The sequence below is a fragment of the Macadamia integrifolia genome, unplaced genomic scaffold (genome assembly GCF_013358625.1).
Source record: "Macadamia integrifolia cultivar HAES 741 unplaced genomic scaffold, SCU_Mint_v3 scaffold94, whole genome shotgun sequence".
Lineage (NCBI taxonomy): Eukaryota > Viridiplantae > Streptophyta > Magnoliopsida > Proteales > Proteaceae > Macadamia > Macadamia integrifolia.
This window is the reverse complement of record NW_024870588.1, coordinates 595,674-608,357: the sequence shown is the minus strand read 5'-3', so window position 1 is coordinate 608,357 and position 12,684 is coordinate 595,674. Positions and strand designations below refer to the sequence as shown.

The following is a 12,684-nucleotide window of genomic DNA, read 5'->3' as shown; positions in this document are numbered from 1 at the left end:
CATGCATATCATGTCCATATGAATTCTTCCATCACATACATCAAGACATAATGAATATTTATCATAAAACAAAGCATAGCATGTTATGTAAATGCACATACAATGCGTGATATGGCATACGTGATGTCTAGTCTACACACAAGTGACATGATGACATGGCTAGACTAGCACATATTAAGTGATGCAGAACATTCTAAAATTAAATCAGAGTTCACTCCCCACTTACTTGTATATGTACACGGTGCTTATACCCGGCACTTAAGAGATCCGAGGTGTGGATACGCGTATAATGAGTGTAACCTATCATAAACATAATGGTTTATCATTTTACTATTTTAGGGTCAAAATCATCATGTTTGAACACTAAATTCGGATTTAGAATCATAAATGGGGGTTACCCATCAAATTTGGACCCATTCTGGGCATTTTGGAAAGACAGGTGGGTCTCAAGCCCATCGGTTTCATGCCCACCGGTTACACCAGAGCTCAGAAAATTGAGTTATGGGAACTCAGGTGGCCAGAAAACCAAAGACAGGTGTGTCTGGAACACCCCCAGTCTTGAAACAAAATTCTTCCATCATCTTCTCCATCTTCTCTCCGGCTTGGGGAACTTGTCTGGGGTCGATCCGGTGACTCAAATCACTCATCTAAGGTCCAATCATGTATCCACAATCTAGATCTAAGATCAAATCAGAAAAAAAGAAGAAGATATTCTTAGCTCTTTCTCAAGAACACCAATGAGACCCCAAATTTCACTTATTTAGCTCAAGAACTTTTAAATACTCTAGAACTTCACCAACACTCCTTCCAAATCCTTCAAAATCATTGTACACACCTTCCATTAAATCTTAGATATGATTATCCAAGTAGGATTAGCAAAATCCAAGTGGGTTCTTTCCCCAAAATCAAAAAGAGAAGAAAACGGTTTTCCTAAGAATCCTTGGAATATGTACAAACCTACCTCAAATCGAAAATCCCGGTGAGCTGATCATTAATCCGGCCTCAAAATACCAAGACCCAGCTCCGATGAAGCTCTACGGTCGATTTCCTTTCTTCTTTCTTCTTCTTCTTCCTTTTCCTTTGTTCTTTCTTTCTCGCTCTTCTTTAGTCTCCCACTGACCAACTATCATTAATGAGGGAAAAGACAATAAATGTCTCATCTTTTATACCTGGGCCCCCAAAAAATATTCTAGTCATAGATGGGTACATCTCAGGTGGGCATTCTCAGGTGGATATACCTCAGGTGGGTATATCTCAGGTGGACATTTTCAGGTGGGTATTCTCAGGTAGGTATATCTCAGGTGGGTATATCTCAGGTGGGCAGACCATTCTAGTTAGCCCATTGCTAGTGTTTCACTTGGACTTCAATGGGGACAAAATCATACTTATAATTAAATTACATAGACACCCAAAATTACTAGCATGTACCTTTACTTCTTGTATATGGTCTCGTGGTGCGTGCAAGTGCAAGGCTTGGGTGCACAAATTACACTTAGTTCTCGCTCAATCTTGTTGGGCCAACTCGAGTTCAAGATCACTCTTGCTACTATGTTCCATATAGTACTTGCATCAGTTCGCTCCGGTTCAACCCCTACATGATCAAACCCAGTCAATACGGGTAATTAGACCGGGTTTAGAAAGTAGGGTATCACATTACCCCCCTTTCAAAAATTTCGTTCCCGAAATTATAGTATCTGGTTGTCCAAAAAGATGAGGTTACAAATTTTGAATATCATCCTCTTTCTCCCAAGATGCCTCTTTGATCAGGTGGTTGGCCCATTGAATCTTCACAAAAGCGATAAAGCGGTTGTGGAGAGTTTTCACCCTCCGGTCTAAGATCTCAGCCGGATGTTCTTCATATGTCATATCAGCTTCTAAGTATTCCGATTCCACAAGTAGCACGTGGGATGGATTATGAATGTACCTCTTCAATATGGACACATGGAAGACATTGTGAACACTGCTGAGTGAAGCTGGTAATGCCAACATGTATGCTACTGCCCCAACTCGCTTCAAAATCTCAAATGACCTAATATATCTCAGACTTAACTTGCCTTTCTTGTGTAATCTGTGTAAACCTTTGGTAGGAGATATTTTGAGGAACACTTTCTCTCTTGGAATTCCATTTCCTTCCTATGGCTATCTGCAGAGCCCTTTTGACGTGACTGGTCTGCTTTAATTCTTTCTCTAATGACAACGAGTTTATCACATGTCATCTGAATCATCTCTGGTCCAAGCATTCGACGTTCACCTACTTCGTCCTAGTATAGAGGAGTCCTGCACTTTCTACCATATAATGCTTCATATGGAGCCATCCCAATTGTAGCTTGCTTCTTATTGTTGTAAGAAAACTCCATAAGAGGTATATATTCCTCCCAACTGCCACTCATTCCCATGGCACAGGCTCAGAGCATATCTTATAATATCTGTATTATCCGCTGGGACTATCCGTCTATCTGTGGATGGAAGGCCATACTCAGATTCAATTATGATCCAAGGCTTGCTGGAAGCTTTTCTAGAATCTGGAGGTAAACCTCAGGTCTCTGCCTGATACAATGCTCACCGGTACATCATGCAAGCGTACCACATTATCTATGTAAAGTTGTGCTAGCTGATCCATAGTGTAATTGGTTCTGATCGTAATGAAGTGAGCTGTCTTAGTAAGCTTGTCAACTACTACCCAAATTGCATCCATTCCCTTGTGTACGTGGTGGTCTGGTGACAAAGTCTATTATAATGTTATCCCACTTCCATTCAGGTACTGGGAGTGGTTGAGAGTGCTAAAAGGTCGGTCTGTTCCGCTTTGATTTTTTGACATGTAAGGCAAGTCGACACATACAGAGCTATTGTAGACTTCATTGCTGGCCATTAGTAGTGTTGCTTTAGGTCTTTGTACATCTTGGTACTTCCAGGGTGAAGAGAGTACTTAGAACTATGTGCTTCTTTTACTATTTTGTCTTGTATTACCTCATCGCAAGGTACACTCAATCTGTCCCAAAATAATCATTCTCCATCACTGGCTAATGTAAAGCTAGGGTCATTCATTGTTTACTCTTGAATCTTCTCTCTGATCTGCTACAACTCAGGATCCAAAGGCTGTTTCATTATGATTTATTCCTTGATGGATGAGTGTACCTGTAGAGCTGCCAAGGACATAGTCAACTGTTGGACATCATCTGATTGGTGCTCTAATTCCAAGGTCGCTCCCTCATACAAGAGGATTTCATCCATTAACATCACCTCCTGTATGAGCTCTGGACTGATAGCTAGATAGGCAAGGGACACAGTTTGAGCTTTCCGGCTTAATGCATCTGTCACTACATTGGGCTTCCCTGGGTGATACTGAATATCACAATCATAATCTTTCATAAGCTCAAGCTATCTCTTTTGTCTCATTTTCAAGTATTTTTGGTGAAAAAGTCCTTAAGACTTTTGTGGTCACTGTATATTTCGCATTTTTCACCATACAAGTAGTGATGCCAAATCTTTAAGGCAAAAATGACCGTTGCTAGCTCCAAGTCATGGGTAGGGTAGTTCTTTTCATATCCTTCAACTGCTTGGACACATATACTACCACCTTGCCGTGTTGCATAAGTACACAACCCAATTCGACTTTGGAAGCATCGGTATACACTGTCGTTCCACTTGTGCCTTTAGGAATAGTCAACACTGGTGCTGACACTAGCTGCTTTTTCAGCTCTTGAAAACTTTCTTCACACTCCTTTGACCAATCAAACTTTATACTCTTCCTAATCAACTTGGTCATTGGTGCTAAAATCCAAGAAAAGTTCTCAATGAAGCATCTATAGTAACCTACCAAACCCAAGAAACTTCTAATTTCTGTTACACTCTTGGGTACCTCTCAGTCTACTACGGCTTTCACCTTATTCGAATCCACTTTGATTCCATTTTTAGACACTACGTGTCCTAGATATCCAACATGTTTGAGCCAAAATTCACACTTGCTGAATTTCGCATACAATTGTTGCTCTCTCGGTCTCTATGGTACCATCCTCAAGTGTTTTGTATGGTCTTCTTCTGACTTCGAGTAGATCAAGATATCATCAATAAAAACAATGACCCACTTGTCAAAAACATTGTGAAACACTTGGTTCATCAAATCCATGAAAGCTGCAGGTGCAATGGTCAACCTAAAAGCCAACATTAAGAACTCATAATGACTATACCGAATTCTAAAGGTTGTCTTTGGTATATCACAACTCTTTATCTTGGGTTGATAATACCCGGATCTTAGGTCAATCTTTGAAAATATCTTAGCACCTTGTAGCTGATCAAACAAATCATCTATGTATGGAAATGGATACCGATTATTTATGGTTAACTTGTTCAATTCCTGATAATCAATGCACATACATAGGCTCCCATCTTTTTTCTTAACAAACAACACTGGAGCACCCCAAGGTGATACACTTAGGCGTATGAATCCCTTCTTTAATAGATCTTGCAATTGTACTTGGAATTCTTTTAATTCTTCTGGTGCCATTTTGTACGGAGCCTTGGACATCGGGGCAGCTACATGAATCAAATCTATAGCAAATTCCAACTCCCTGTCTGGTGGTAGCTGAGTCAGATTATCTGGAAAGACGTCTAAGAACTCTTTAACTACCTCTAGTTCTACTCCTTAGTAGAGAATAGATCTGGGTTGATATGACTTTTGTTGGTTCCTCCATATGTGACAAATAGGAAACTCACCTTTTGTGCTACCATAAACCATATCTGCATAGAGTGGAATCTTAATACATGGACGTCCAATTCTTGATCCGACGATAAGATTTGGAATGCCATCTGTTTGACATCAGCTCCAAACTAACTTCTCTCTGCCCTTGCATTGTAAGGGACTCCCCAAGGAGCAATATCATTATTGTATCCCGGGGTCTCGCTCTTCCCCCTCCCCTCTTATTGGGTTTGCCCCTCTTTTTGGTTTGTTGTTTGCCTCTTCCCCCTCCCTCTTACTCACTTCTATATTCTTTGTTGGATGGGGTAATGAGGACCTTCTTAGCGCACTTCATCATATCCGCTTGGTATATCAGTTCCTTCCCTTCATTATCGATCACCTTAATCGATTTCTCAGCACACATCACGCTTGCTCGATGTGCGGATAACCAATCCATGCCTAGTACAACATCAAAGTTTTGTATGTTGAATTTGAGGAGTTGGACATCTAACTGCTTTCCATTGATCTCAACAGTGCATGACTTCCTTCAACTGTGAAATTTTGCCTATAGGTGTACTAACTATCATCTTATGCTTTAATATCTTGGGTGTCATGTCAAGTTTCTCAGCAAATCTCTTTAATGCAAATGAATGCGAAGCCCCTGAATCAAACAAGACATATGTTGGTGTACCTAATATAGGTGGAACACCTAATACAACAATGGACATAAGTAAAGCATGTCATCAATATTTACTAGAAGGCAGTTCTCAAATTAAATCGTACCTGCTACCACTTCTGTGCTAGCTTCAGCTTCCTCAGCTGACAAAGCATACATCCTTCCTTGTGGTTGACTCCCTTGAGTCAAAGCAGGTTTGTACCCAGAAGGCTGGTTGGCTAGTAAAGCTGGTCGTGCTCGGTAATCTTTAGCAAAATGCCTATATGAATGGCAATTGAAACAACGGTTCTGCAAAGCTTGAACTGGAGCAGGAGCTCTCTAAGCCTGACCTGTAGCAAGTGGAGGGTGAGGTGGCCTAGTAGTTGTGGGCACCGTACTAGTATTCAGGCAAAAAGATGTAATACCCGGCCCACTAGTAGTTCAAGGAGGATAACCCGATGGCCTGTAGGGCTGCCTGTACGAAGGACCAAATCCGTATGATCCACGAAAATTCTTACTCGAGCCGCCCGAATCCGCATACGGATTCGTTCTCTTCCACACTCCAGGTGTAAGAGATGATTCACTTTTCAGCTTGTCTTCAATGGTTTTGGGCTTCTGTACAATCAAAACATAGTCTGTGAGATCTAATGCCTCAAGTATTGTGCCAATGGATACCTTCAATCCTTTCAGAAACTTCTTGCCCTTTTCTTCAGCCGATTTCATGTGAGGGGGTGCAAAGTAGAATAGGGCTTCAAACTGTTACTGATAATCAAGAATAGACTTGCTTCCTTGAGTCAAGGCCAAGAACTCCGCTTCCTTGCGGTCTTTAAAACTCCGAGGGTAGTAATTTGCAAAGAAAAACTCCTTGGATTGCTCCCATATGGGTTCTGGGTGTGTAGTAAACAATATGGATTATGAGGCTTACCACCAGGAGTTAGCCTCATTCTTAAATTGTAACCCCGCACAAATAATCTTTTGAGTATCGGTGCACTTAATCACTTCAAATATCTTCTCAATCTCTTGGATCCCTCGGTCCGGTTCCAAAGGATCACTTTCCACCTTAGTGAATGTAGGTAGTAGGTTCCTTTTAAATGACTCCACCACTCATGTGGTATGGCCCACCGGCTAAAAATATGGTGCATATGTCGGATGGTACGGGTGAGGAGGTGGCATCATATATGGAGGTGTACACTGAGATAGTATGGGTGGTGTACCTCCAACTTGGTTCTGAGGGTTGATGCCAGGTGTTGTACCTCCAATCTGTGCCCCAACACCAGGCCCTCCAGTTGGACCTTATGTAATATCTACCTGGGAAGGTTGACATGGTAATGCAACATCCCATTGTTGTTGCATAGTAGTCATAAATGCCTACTGTTGCTGGAGAATCTGATTCGATTGTTGAATTAAGTTCTCAACATCACCAGGGGTAAGTACCGGTGGAGGATCAGGAAGTGTAGCCATGGGTGGATTCTCATGAGCCACATTCTGATCAATTGTCTCTTGAGGTTGTGGGTTAGATACTTGCTCCATAGGTTGAGGCCTCCTAGTGATTAGTGGCGTACCAACAGGACAGGGACCTCGAGGTGCACCTCGAGCGACACCCATGGATCTAGTGCGTACCATCATTAAGTGTACCTGATTTGCATGAAAATTTTATATAGGTTAGTATTGCAATTCATTACATAATCCCTCGAATCTTAGTGCGCAACCTTATGCACTTACACCCTTAAAACAGTTGAGGAAAAGTGCACATGAAAATTCAAAAACCAAATTTGCATGCCATTATATGTATCGGCTAAATCTCCCTTATAGCTTCATAATTCTTAAAAAATGACCATCAAATCCACCAATGTAGGCCATGTAGGACCCACATGTGGCATCGGGCACTCACTGCCAAAACCAATGGGCTAAAGACCGGTGGGCATGGCTGGCTGAACCCCATCGGTTTCATGCCCACCGGAGTTACTCGAGAGCTGCGATTAAAAGGGTTTAAACCCCTGTTTTTCACCCCATTTTTTCTCCTTTCTCTTTCACTCCAACTCAGGCGGTTCTTGGGTGATTTTTGAGCGATCCCTTATGACTCAACTCACCGAATCGATGCAACGATCCATTCAAGTTGCATTCTCTCTCATTCAATCATCAAGGTGAGTTCACAAACCCTCTTTTTCTCTCTAAAAATCTGGGTTTCTCTCTTTTTGAATGGAAAATCGTCAATGTAATTGAAACTTTAGTCTTTCCTTTGGTTCTCTCCATGGAAAAAAATTTACATGTCAATGTAAAGCTTAGATTATAGTTTCCAAGTACTTTGATCCATAGATTGGAAACATTGGAGCATTTTCCCCTTTTTATGCCCTAACCATCGATTTTGGGTTTCTACTGTTCATTTCTCTCCTCTATGTCAATCTAGCATTCCATTTGTGATTTTGGAGCATCCATTTTGTTTACTAATCATTCCATTGCGTAGTTTGTCCAAATTTGGATGGCATGGTTATTCTCAACACTTATATGGATTTGCCCAAAAGGAGAGGGCAACACCTTTAGAAAATTTTTTACCTAGCCATTCTTGAATTCATTGTTTACATTTGAATAATAATTCCTCAAGCATATTAGAATCATCAATAATTGTTTCTATTGAAATGTAAGCCTTTCATTTGGCTAGGTTCCCAAATTTGAAATTTCCTACATGCTTGGTATACTTGTTTGAAATCCTTCCATTTCTTATTCTGAACCCAATAGTGATATGATATCCCTTATTTAATCTAGTATTGTATCTTGTGTTCTCTTGAAAGGATCTACTCATATTCTATATTATTGGACTTGTTCATGCATTAAGGCTACATCTCATTGGGATCACTGTATACCTCAATCACCACATGCATCATCTCATTAACCAATTTGCATCACTTGTGTTTACTTAGTGATTTCCATCACCTTAATCCTTCTTATCTATGTATTGAATCACTTGGCCGGTTTAGGTATCCGGGTTTGAAAACTTGTAATATGCTATCTTAGATCACATTTCCTAAAACTTTCTACCATATGCTATCATAGCTCATTATATTAATTTCTTTGATTTCACTTCTACCATCTGTCTCAACGTGGTACCCCTTATACTTTGACTTCTCATTTTACATCATGTGCTTATCTCTTTTCTTTGCATTTTTAGGATGTCACCATGAAAAGGCAAGGAACTTGTCGATCCATCAAGGAAGAGGAAAGCTTCCAAAGCCAAGAAGAAAGAGGTGGGGTCTAGTTCTTCAGCCCCATCTCCATCTAGAGAATGGGAGGATCTTGAAGACTCATCCAACTATGATGAGATGGTCTTCTATAATTTGAGAGTTGCATCCTTGAGGGGTACTTTCCGCTCACTACTTGTGATGTTGGAGAAATAGGTGGTTGTGGAGCATTTCTCCCGTATTCATTTCTTAGAGAGGTTTTCCGCTCTTGGTTGCTAGTCTATCCTCAACATCGACCAACCATGCTATAAGGGCTTGGTGAGGAAGTTCTATTGCAACCTTGAGGCTACAGAGGAGGAGGGGGAGGAGGATGTAGAGCACGAGGAGGGTGTGCCCATGGATGAAGTTGAGCATATTGGAGATGACGGGGATTATTTCCCATACCTGGAGGAGGGTTCCCAGGGGGTACACGAATATGAGGATATCAGAGAGGAGGAGGTCTTGGAGGAGGTGCCATTGGATACTAGGGTAGTAGATCCAGCTTTCCCTGTAGCTAGGGGTTCCAGATCAGCCAGAACTAGTGGCCCAGATATCCCTAGTGCTTCTGGCACACAGGCCTCAGCTCCCCCACTTATCGGAGAGGCATTTGTCCTACAGGACATACTATCAGAGTTGAGGACCTTGAGGGAAGGTCAGGCTAAGCTTAGAGGTCAGCTTGGAGAGAATGCGACCAAGGAGCAGGAGCTTCTCAGGAGAGTGGATGAGAGCACCGGCAAAGAGCTTCAGATGTGGAGACATTTTGGAAAGATGGAGTCTAAGTTTCAACGACTCACATGAGATATGTACCACTCTTCTAGGGTCATCTTTGTTGATGTCCGATGCGTATAGAGGAGGGTGGTGTGCCTCCATGATCGATTTACTCATTAGGGACACACGTCTCGGTATCGACTCAAGGGTTCACTTAGGAGAGCCTTTCAATGTCTCTAGCGACGACTTTGATTAGTGATTTAGGCTGATGGCCTATTACCCTCTTCTTACCTTTTACTTGTCATTTCTACTTGTGTACTTATAATTTGAATTATGATTTTGATAGTAATTGTAAATTTTTGAATGGTTTGCTTATATTAAACTGCGTGGTTTGGTGGTGGCCGTGTCGGTCACTATATATTATTATCTTATTATTTTTATTGTCTATCATGTTTCATGTTGAAAATTTTTTCTTTTCTCATTTTACGCCGTTATGTTGCCAAATTTTGTTAAAATTTCCACTAACAAGTAAATTTAATTATAAAAAATTTAAAAACTAGTTAACCAGAATTCATACTATCAATGCATGCATGCTATGAAATGCAAATGTTACAAATTTTACATTTGAATAAACTCTTTTTTTTTTTTTGTAACTTTTATAAGGCTTTTATCTTCACCCACCCTAGACCTATTATAGTTTCTATGAGGTCTAAGCAGTATGCTATAGGCAGGTAGAGCATCACGCTCTAATACCACCATTGTCACACCCCTCTCGCACAGAAGCAAGTCGGTGACCGAGTTAACTCAGATTAACTCACAAACCTGCCAGGATCAACAATGCAGTAACTGTAATACAACATACATCTACTAAACTAAGACAAGACCTGCATTTTCAGCGGGAGACCTGTTCATAATAATAATACCTGTAATTGTTTCTCAAATTGAATTATAAAAGTTATATACATTTGGGCCCGAAGGCATGATATATGCACAAAAATATAACAATTTAAGTATCAAGTCATCAAGAGGGAGTACATCAAAAGAATAAAAAAGAATCACTCAGGAGTCACTGCTGTCATGTAGCACAATCCTTGCACGTGCAATCAACACCGTGCTTGAACTCATCAGGGACCCGCCAGTCCTCAGAGGGGAACTCCACAGTGGGGCCCGGCTCCTAATCTCCAGGCGGGTGACCTGTAAAATCACCTAAAAAGAGTTGTGCACATGGGATGAGCTCATTAGCCCAGTAAGTGAAAAGGAAGACCACACAAGGAGTCACAATACAAATGTATATATATGTATGCAATTCATTTTAACCCTATTCACCTAACAACATTAATAGGTCATAGGCAGTGTGCTACTAACAACCATAGTGCGTGCATGCCTCGGGTACGAGCCACGGATCCCATCCTAGGATATGCCAATAGGGTTGTCGGAGAAGGCCCACCGTTGGTTCTAAAATTTAAAATGAAAGCCGACTCCCGGCAAATATAAATGACAAAAAGTGAATGGGTGACTCCAACCGAAATAAAAGCAGTACGATCGGCCCTTTGAATATACCACCAGGGTTACCGACTATGCTAGAGATCAGTCAGGCGTATTTCTAACATCTGCAGGAGTTGACAACCGCAACCCGATGCTTTCCCCCAATAGTAACCTAACACGTAAATCCCTGTTGGGAAGGGTCGTAGCACAAATAGGTATATAAATCCTAGCCGCATGCTTCTATATGAGCATAGTATGATTACACGATGGAACCCGTCTACGGAATCTAATCTAGCATGCATATCATGTCCATATGAAATTCTTCCATCACATACATCAAGACAGAAAGAATATTCATCATAAAGCAAAGTATAGTATGTTATGTAAATGCATATACAATGCGTGATATGGCATACGTGATGTCTAGTCTACACATAAGTGACATAATGACATGGCTAGACTAACACATGTTAAGTGATGCATAACATTTCAAAATTAAATCAGAGTCCACTCCCCACTTACTTGTATATGTACACGGTGCTTGTACTCGACACTCAAGAGATCCGATGTGTGGATACGCGTATAATGAGTGTAACCTATCATAAACATAATGGTTTATCATTTCACTATTTTGGGGTCACAATCATCATGTTTGAATACTAAAATCTGTTTAGAATCATAAATGGAGATTACCCATCAAATTTGGACCCATTCTGGGCATTCTCGAAAGATAGGTGGGCATGAATCAAAGACAGGCGGGCCTTGGTGCCCATTGGTTTCATGCTTTCCGGTTACACCAGAGTTCATAAATCGAGTTATGGGAACTTAGGTGGGCCAGAGACCCAAAGACTGGTGGGTCTGAAACACCCCCCAGTCTTGAAACAAAATTCTTCCATCATCTTCCCCATCTTCTCTCCGGCTTGGGGAACTTGTTTGCGGTTTATCCGGCGACTCAAATCACTCATCTTAGGTCCAATCATATATCTTCAACCTAGATCTAAGATCAAATCAAAAGAAAAAAAATGAGATTCTTACCTCTTTCTCAAGAACACCAATGAAACCCCAAATTTCACTTCTTTAGCTCAAGAACTTTCAAATACTCTAGATCTTCACCAACATTCCTTCCAAATCTTTCAAAATTACTGTACACACCTTCCATTAGACCTTAGATTTGATTATCCAAGTAGGATTAGCAAAATTCAAGAGGGTTCTTTCCCAAAAATCAAAAAGAGGGTTTAAGAAAGGGGTTTTCCTAAGAATCCTTGGAATATGTATAATACCTACCTCAAATCGAAGATCCCCGCGAGCTGATCATTAATCTGGGCTCAAAATATAAAGATCCGGCTCCGATGAAGCTCTACGGTCGATTTCCTTTATTCTTTCTTCTTCTTCTTCTTCCTTTTCATTTATTCTTTCTTCTCTCTCTCTTCTTTACTCTCCCACCGACCAACTATCATTAATGAGGGAAAAGACAATAAATGTCTCCTCTTTTATACCTGGGCCCCCAAAAATATCTTCTAGTCATAGGTGGGTAAATCTCAAGTGGGTATGCTCAGGTGGGTATATCTCAGGTGGGCATTCTTAAGTGGGTATTCTCAGGTCAGTATTCTCATGTGGGTATATCTCAGGTGGGTATACCATTCTAGTCAGCCCATTGCTAGTGTTCCACTTGGACTTCAATGTGGACAAACTCATATTTATAATTAAATTGCATAGGCACCGAAAATTACTAGCACGTATCTTTACTTCTTGTACATGGCCTCGTGGTGCGTGCAAATGCAAGACTTGGGTGCACATATTACACTTGGTACTCACTTGGTCTTGTCGGGCCAACCCGAGTTCAAGGTCAATCTTGCTACCATGTTCCATATGGTACTTGTGTCAGTTCGTTCCGGTTCAGCCCCTACATGATCAAACCAAGCCAATACGAGTAATTAGACTAGATT

At 41.0% G+C, this 12,684-nt stretch overlaps 1 long non-coding RNA gene across 2 annotated transcripts; it reads right to left on the bottom strand.

Moving 5' to 3' along the window:
* Nucleotides 1–10,229: 10,229 nt before the first annotated feature.
* On the bottom strand, nt 10,230–12,161 carry LOC122070506. Of its 2 annotated transcripts, none has more exons than XR_006137807.1 (4): nt 12,023–12,161; nt 11,432–11,735; nt 11,261–11,334; nt 10,230–10,459 (listed from the first exon to the last, which is right to left on the bottom strand). It is a non-coding gene; the product is annotated as an uncharacterized LOC122070506 (long non-coding RNA). The 2 variants fall into 2 exon arrangements; XR_006137808.1 differs by having other exon boundaries at nt 11,432–11,880; nt 12,023–12,116.
* Nucleotides 12,162–12,684: the final 523 nt, after the last annotated feature.